Source organism: Macrosteles quadrilineatus, unplaced genomic scaffold, assembly GCF_028750875.1.
Source record: "Macrosteles quadrilineatus isolate MER2022 unplaced genomic scaffold, UCM_ALF_1.0 Scaffold_7__1_contigs__length_78375512, whole genome shotgun sequence".
Lineage (NCBI taxonomy): Eukaryota > Metazoa > Arthropoda > Insecta > Hemiptera > Cicadellidae > Macrosteles > Macrosteles quadrilineatus.
The window spans coordinates 60,941,021-60,948,023 of NW_026542600.1; the positions used below are offsets into that span (position 1 = coordinate 60,941,021).

Consider the following 7,003-nt stretch of genomic DNA (forward strand, 5'->3'; position numbering starts at 1 on the left):
TGTTTTACCTGACTGTTATATTTCCTACATGTCTGCATCGACTTTGTTCTAACTACTTTTGACACCTTCTAAAGGCTTTCAGTTTAACCCCTTATATTAAATATCAGTTATTCCAATATCTCTCTACAACAATGCATCCGTCTCATTAATTGGTATCATTTGAAAAAATACAATGTTTAAATTCACATAAAGCTTTATCATCGGTATAGTGTTTTCAACAGTTTTTTTATAAACACTGTCCAACAGCCATATTTTGAAATATGAATCATTTCTCAAACAATAATTTAAACCTCCCAAAGGATAAATATGATTTTGACTTTACAGGTGTTTGAAACAATACTCAACAACTCATACTTATTAATTTGCTTTACTTTCACAGAACATAAACATAGCTGTACACGAAGAAAAGCCAGAACATCACATATAAAGGTAGGATCAGTACAATTAACCATTTTTGAATTCTCATATTACATCTCAAAGAGGCAAATCTCTATTATACAAATTTTACCTGTTTTTACAAGGTATATTAAAAAAGGACAGATTGTGTTGATTCATCATCTAATGCAATATTCTATCACTCACTTGAGAGATGGTCGGTTTTTAATAGCAATAATGGATTTTGTTATTCATTGATCAAGAATATCATCATTTAGCATTCACATATCAAAAAAATATATTAAAGACTTAACATTTATGAATATTTGAATTTTGTACAGTAATTTTAAACAAAACCAATGACCAAATGATGGGACCTGATGGCGATGGCTTACTCTCAGGAATTAAAGATTCAGTAGTTTCAGTCATTGATGAGAATCGCAGATCTGTTATATGAGTGAGTATACATTTATCTTATTCCTGAACAATCTTAGTAGAACGTAATACAAAAAGTCATTATTGATAAATGAATAAAATTTCTGAAACAATGGATTAAAATTACAAATCACCGCTCTAAAAGTGACACAGCTTTCTATCAGAGTGTTGGTTCAGATTAAATTTGTTAGTTGACAACATTTTATAACAATCACATAATGTACTAGACAGTTAATACTAACTCAAATCTATTTATAAGGTAGTTGACAAAAATATTTCTGCCCTCACCCACCATTACAATATTTTGTGGAAGAGGGAAAAACTCCATCAATTATTCAAACAGCTCTTCTGGACATTGTGACGATATGCCGTGAATGGGGACAACATAAAAAGGACGATTAAAGCTTCTGGGTTGACGTAAACTATGAAAGTCGGCCTGCTCCTGTTGGTTGATGACGGGTCGAGGTGCTAAGATCTCATGTCTTGAAATTAAGTTGAGAAGTGGGTTGTACAATTCTTGAAGGGGAATTGAGGCTTCATCATCATTTGGCTCTGCACGTGCACAGTTTCTAGCTCGGTAGAAACACCGACAACAACATTTGAAGCACAACTTGAATCCTTTTAAGAGGAGAATAACCAAGAGTGTGACCACTGTTGCCACAACTATGGTGAAGGGCAAGTAAGCTGCAATAACAAATTACCTATTTAATAAAAACTTATGTAGAACCTCATTTGCCAACAACAACAAAAATTTGATGGGATTTGTTGTTTGATCAGCACATTTTAACAGTATCCAAACATATGCATACGTTATAACACAATTATTTTTGTAAGTGTTCTATACAAATATTTATCATTATATTTTTAGTTGCTTTTATGTATAATATTAAAATTTAATTTATTTTATTTTGGCTAGACATAGTTTATTTAATTTTAGAATTTTACCTAACCAAATATTTTAATATCCTTGACAAAAAATCTTTTTCACAATTAAATTCTAAGAAACTATGGTTGGCTCTAATGTTTAATTTTTCATCATGTTTTGCCTTTACAACCATTTTTAGGTTCCCAAAAACCAATACATTTCTCTTGAACACATTTTAGATGATTTCTTTATGATAGTACTAGTCATATTTTAAAGAGTATATTTATTTCAAGATATAAATTAAATGAAATTAAATTGTTTATTTGCTGTTGATCATTTATATGAAGAAGTTAAATTATGTTTAGGTTTAGGAGTAATTGCGAGTTAGGTGACACTAATGTAACACATTGTCAGTAATATCCTGACGCAGAGAGTAGCATCGAAACCCGGCTCTGAGAAATGGAAGAGACGATTAAGGCTATGCTGGACACCTTCTGGACCCAGAAACCTGTAAATCAAGTGGTCACAAAACGGCATGGCCAAACTAGAGGATAACCTTGGCTTCGTTTTTGCCTGCCGGCTGGTGAGCAAGGCGGCCATGGAAAAGATTGCCGAGAAGGTAGTGACCCTGCCCGATGAAAGAGCACTTCCTTCTAAGAAACGCAGGAGGCCTCCCACATTGGAGAGTCCTCCAAAAAGAGAAGAAGGTGTCCAGACCAAAAAGACTACGGTAAAGGCCAAAGTTACTCAGAGGGACCTCTCGTCTGCTGTGCCCAGATATTTTTCGGATAATCCTGGTAAAACCCTCAGGGGGGAGATCTTTTGCCAGGGTGTAATTAAGGCCATAGCTAAGCCGAAGCAGACCGATACGGTTGTACAGTATTAGACAAACCCGGGACGGGGACGTTCTCCTTGAACTGGGTTAAATCGAAAGACAAAGGGACAAAGCCGCTTTTACTGCCAATCTGAAGGCAGCTGTTGAAGGCCAAGGCACCGTCTGTGCACTTGAGCCTAAGACAGTAGTCGAGGCTCGAGACATTGATTGTTTGTGCCCTGAAGAAAGCTGTCCCCGAACTTGCCGTGCAAATGGCTATTCTTAAGGTCTGGCTCACAAAACCGAATAGGAGTCAGCAGCGGATGGCGGTCGCCGAAATGGCTGACGCACATGCCAGTAAGGTGTTGGGACTCCAGCATCTGAGAGTCGACTGGGTCAACTGCAGGCTCAGACGGAGGGTGGAAGTGAAGAGGTGTTTTAACCCACATAGCACAGAATATTTATTTGATATCAAATAAACGTTCAATATATCAAACTATGTCAAATCAAAAATTTGATATTTATTTGATATTCATTTAATGTTCAAAATGTCAAAGTCAAACAATGTCAAACTTTGAATATTTATTGTATCTTCAAAATATCAAAGTCAAATAACATCAAATTTAGAATATTATCTAAATATTCTTAATGTTAAAAATTTGATTTTCTCTTTGAAAATTTCCAAATATACTAGTTTTAAAAAATTTTAGATTTAACTTTTTAAATTTTGTAGAGTAAAGAATTAGTCCCCAGCCTACAGGGGCCCATTTCATAATAAACTACAAGTTACAAGTTACAACTTGTAACTTGTTATTTCCATTAGATTTGCATTGGGCAATCAGCTGATTTACTAATAATATTAGTTTGTACTTTATTATGAAATGGGCCCCAGTTTGTAACATGGAGGTCGGAGGTCAATTATCTCAAAATAATTAATAATAGGAAGGAACACTGAACACTGTAATTTTTAATTAATTGATGATGGATTTTGACTTTTCGCGGGGGGGGGGGGAGTTGTTGGAACATCTGATATTTTTCTGAATCTAGGCTTACTACACATTTCAAGAAGAGTGAATAGGAAACACAGCTTTTTTAAAAGTTTTGTTTATTAATAAAAAAGTCAAACTCTTAACGATTGGCCTTATCATTTTATTTTTACTAGTAAATTAAACCAAACGTAAATTTAATTTTTTTTAAGTGTAATATAACTCTAAAAATATGTTAAGTATCTAGTTTGAGCTTGACTTGGCCCATTCGTATGAAAGGAAGAGAGGAAGACTGAAGACAAAACACCAACTTAATTCTAACCTAACTCAGCAAACAAAACAAAACATTACAATACAAACAAAACAAATTACAAAATCCGTCGCGCGACCAGTGGTGGCCAGTTTACTCACGGTGTGGATTTATTTATTTATTAACCAACAAATTGCCCATTTTGAGGGAAAGTACACGATTTATGTAAAATGTACCTATGACAACTGTAGAGTAGGCTACACAAGTAGTGAAAATAAACTATGGAAGCAACAAGAGTATCAAGATTCAAGAACAAGACATAACCTCAAATCAGTTAACTTAAGTGTGCTGATATTTTGTTTAGTGTGTGGTGTGTGTCACTGTTAGTTTAGAGTTGTTATTTTTGTGACTGGGTATTGGCATAACCTACACCGAACATCTTTTCACGTTTTGATCCTTGGAGTATGTAAGTAAGTCACTATACCTAGTAACATAGACGTATTTTAGGCCTTGGCCTTACCTAGACCTAAGTTAAGCTACTGTACAAATTAAATTGGCCAACTTATCATTCCTAATGCCTTAACTTAAGTATAAATAGATAAATCTGAAACCTCAAAATAGGCAATCTGTTTTAGAGGAAGTATTTTTCTGCATACTAATTAGGCCTAGGCGTATGCTACTAAGTTAGGCGGCTTGCTTAGTTCTTACTGAACCAGTAGTTTATTTAGCTTCAAAGGGCAACTTCCGGATGAAAATAGTGTTCAATATATAGGCTAGTAAGTAGGACTAACTTACTGGTTTACAAGGCAAATGGAATACCATACTGTGTTGTAATACCTTGTTAGGCTAATTTTGAAAACTAAGTTATGTGGGTTATATTTTACGTCAGTCACTAACTTAAGTTTATGTAAATTCACCATCAAGAATAAGTTAACTTAATTTAGGCTAGCCTAGGCCTAACATATTCTACCTCAACCAGGTTACAATTTACCGGTATTATAAAAGAAATAGCCTAGCCTATTTGAAATCCATGTTCCTTTTAAACTGAATTGGGGTACACTTCCGTATCTGTTGTCAAAAACAACTGAATGAACATAGGCTATAACGATCGATATTTTCATTCGGTTGTTTTTGACAACAGATACGAAAGTCTACCCCTGTATTGTCCTTAGTCTTTTGTATTTTAGTTGTTGTCTGCTTCCTTTACCAACCAATGATTAGGCCTAACTAATCTTGATACATATTTAGGCCAGAGAAAGGTATGCATGAATTTAACTAAAAGTAGTTTTCTCTCCATTGTTTCAGTTGATAACTCTGCAGCTTTGGTGGAAGTTATTATTTGGTAGCAGTGAATAATTTGCCTACGGTACCAATTCTCCCGAGTGACAAAGTGGCTGTCTAGCAGCCTGTAGGCTGGGAAGGAGGAATAAATTTTTCTTTTGCAATCTGCATCTGAAGCCAGCTATCTTGCGTAAGTTTTTTTTTTATTTACAATCAGACATTAATAATAGGTAGACATACATATATTTCAATTAGGTTTTCTCAAAGTTAAAATAAGTTAAAATAAAGTTTCAATCTTAGGTGTTTTTATTTCAATTTTTCTGTTTGATTCGCCATGACTGTGTATGTCTTTTTTGCCATAACGGGTACAGTTCCGCAGAGAACCTGCGATATATTATCGGATGAATAACATTATATATCAATAATTATCCGTTTCAATACATCGTTCCCTATGTTTTTTCACTATGTAAACATCAAATTGAGTTATGATTTGCAGATTTGGTGAATTGGTTTTGCAATATTAATATCAAATCAGATATATATACCGTCCGATAATATATCGCAGGTTCTCTTAGGAACTGTAGATAAGTTAGGCTCTACCACCAAAACACAACCTAATTCATGATAGGTACCTATTGGGTAATAACGTAGCCTAAGGTTCATCACACAGTTAAGAGAGTTTCTCTTTTTTGTGACCCACTTATATAGGAAGTCTTTGATTTACACTAGCCTATATAAATATTCCTGCAGTGCTAACTTGTGTAAAAGAAAACTGTATTAGTTGAATTTTTTTAAACGCACACATAGGCCTATACACACACCAAACTACATCCGACCGTTGCACTCATTTCAGTCAGTGCTCACCCCAATATTTGTCTGTTTAAGTGACTGAGGATTACTTTTACCACTACCTAGGTCAAAATTTTCAATTTTCAGATTTAGATTTAGCTTTAACAAGGCTACTCAAAAGAAGCAAATGCCATCAAAATATAAAATAGATTTCACTAACAATTTAATATGTGTACCTAGTTGTAGGCTATCCTGGGTGTTGATCAGGAAAATTAAAATATATACAAATTCTAGTGCTAATACTAATCTCTTTTATACAGAGGCAGAACCGGTACGCAAGAACACTAGGATCGTGGTGTAATGGAAATATATGTTGTTGCTAAAACTATAATCAAGAATTGGCTTCGCCCAGCAAAGTTTAGGAATGATTGATGCAAGGTAAATTTATTGTGTTATTTATAATTTAGGTTAAAGAAAAGATTGCTTATCTAATTACCTAATATAGAACTTAAATTTTATTATAATTAACAGATTAGGCCGACATCTAACTACTGTGATGTTTTCTTTTCAAATTGTGAATTTTCAGTGACAGGCTATGCAAATGAGCAAAACTTAATCTGCGGTTTTATCCATCTCTTTTTTCTTTATTGTTAAGAACTCAATGCCTTATCGACAAATTTAATTATAAAGTACAGGTATAGTAAAAAAATAGGTCTTAAAAATGCCTAACGAAGGGGTCTCCAACCTACAGCCTGTGGGCTACATCCGGCCCTTGTGCAGTTTTATTCCAGCCAGCAGAAAGCCAGCATACGTTTTTGAAAATTATTATTTTTATAGCAAACACCAATTATATTCTCCCACGATTGCGTAAACACGTGTGGTCAGGTGGTCTCAGCTATATCGTGATCATCTCCCGTGATCTCGCCAAGACTCACGAGCATATTATACTGCAGTCTCGACGGTACCGTGATTGTCTTTTGCAATCCCAGCAACACCCTTCATTGTTGACCGTGATTTCCTTGAGGTGTAAAAAGAGAACTTTGTCAATGAATGCAGGCTCAGCCATGGGATATTTATTTACCTCGCGGCTCATACCATAATTAAGAGCAATTAACTGTCTCTTCCCCATTCAACAAAATTTGTGTACAATACCCTGTCTCCAAGTTGGCAGGTTAACGTATTTAAATAGGAACATAGTAAATGTCTCT

The 7,003-nt window shown here is 34.7% G+C and overlaps 1 long non-coding RNA gene across 1 annotated transcript; it reads left to right on the forward strand.

Moving 5' to 3' along the window:
• Positions 1-3,996: 3,996 nt before the first annotated feature.
• Positions 3,997-6,177, forward strand: LOC128998565 (uncharacterized). Its single transcript, XR_008491219.1, has 3 exons — positions 3,997-4,191; positions 5,031-5,196; positions 6,116-6,177. It is a non-coding gene; the product is annotated as an uncharacterized LOC128998565 (long non-coding RNA).
• The last annotated feature ends 826 nt before the right edge of the window (positions 6,178-7,003 follow it).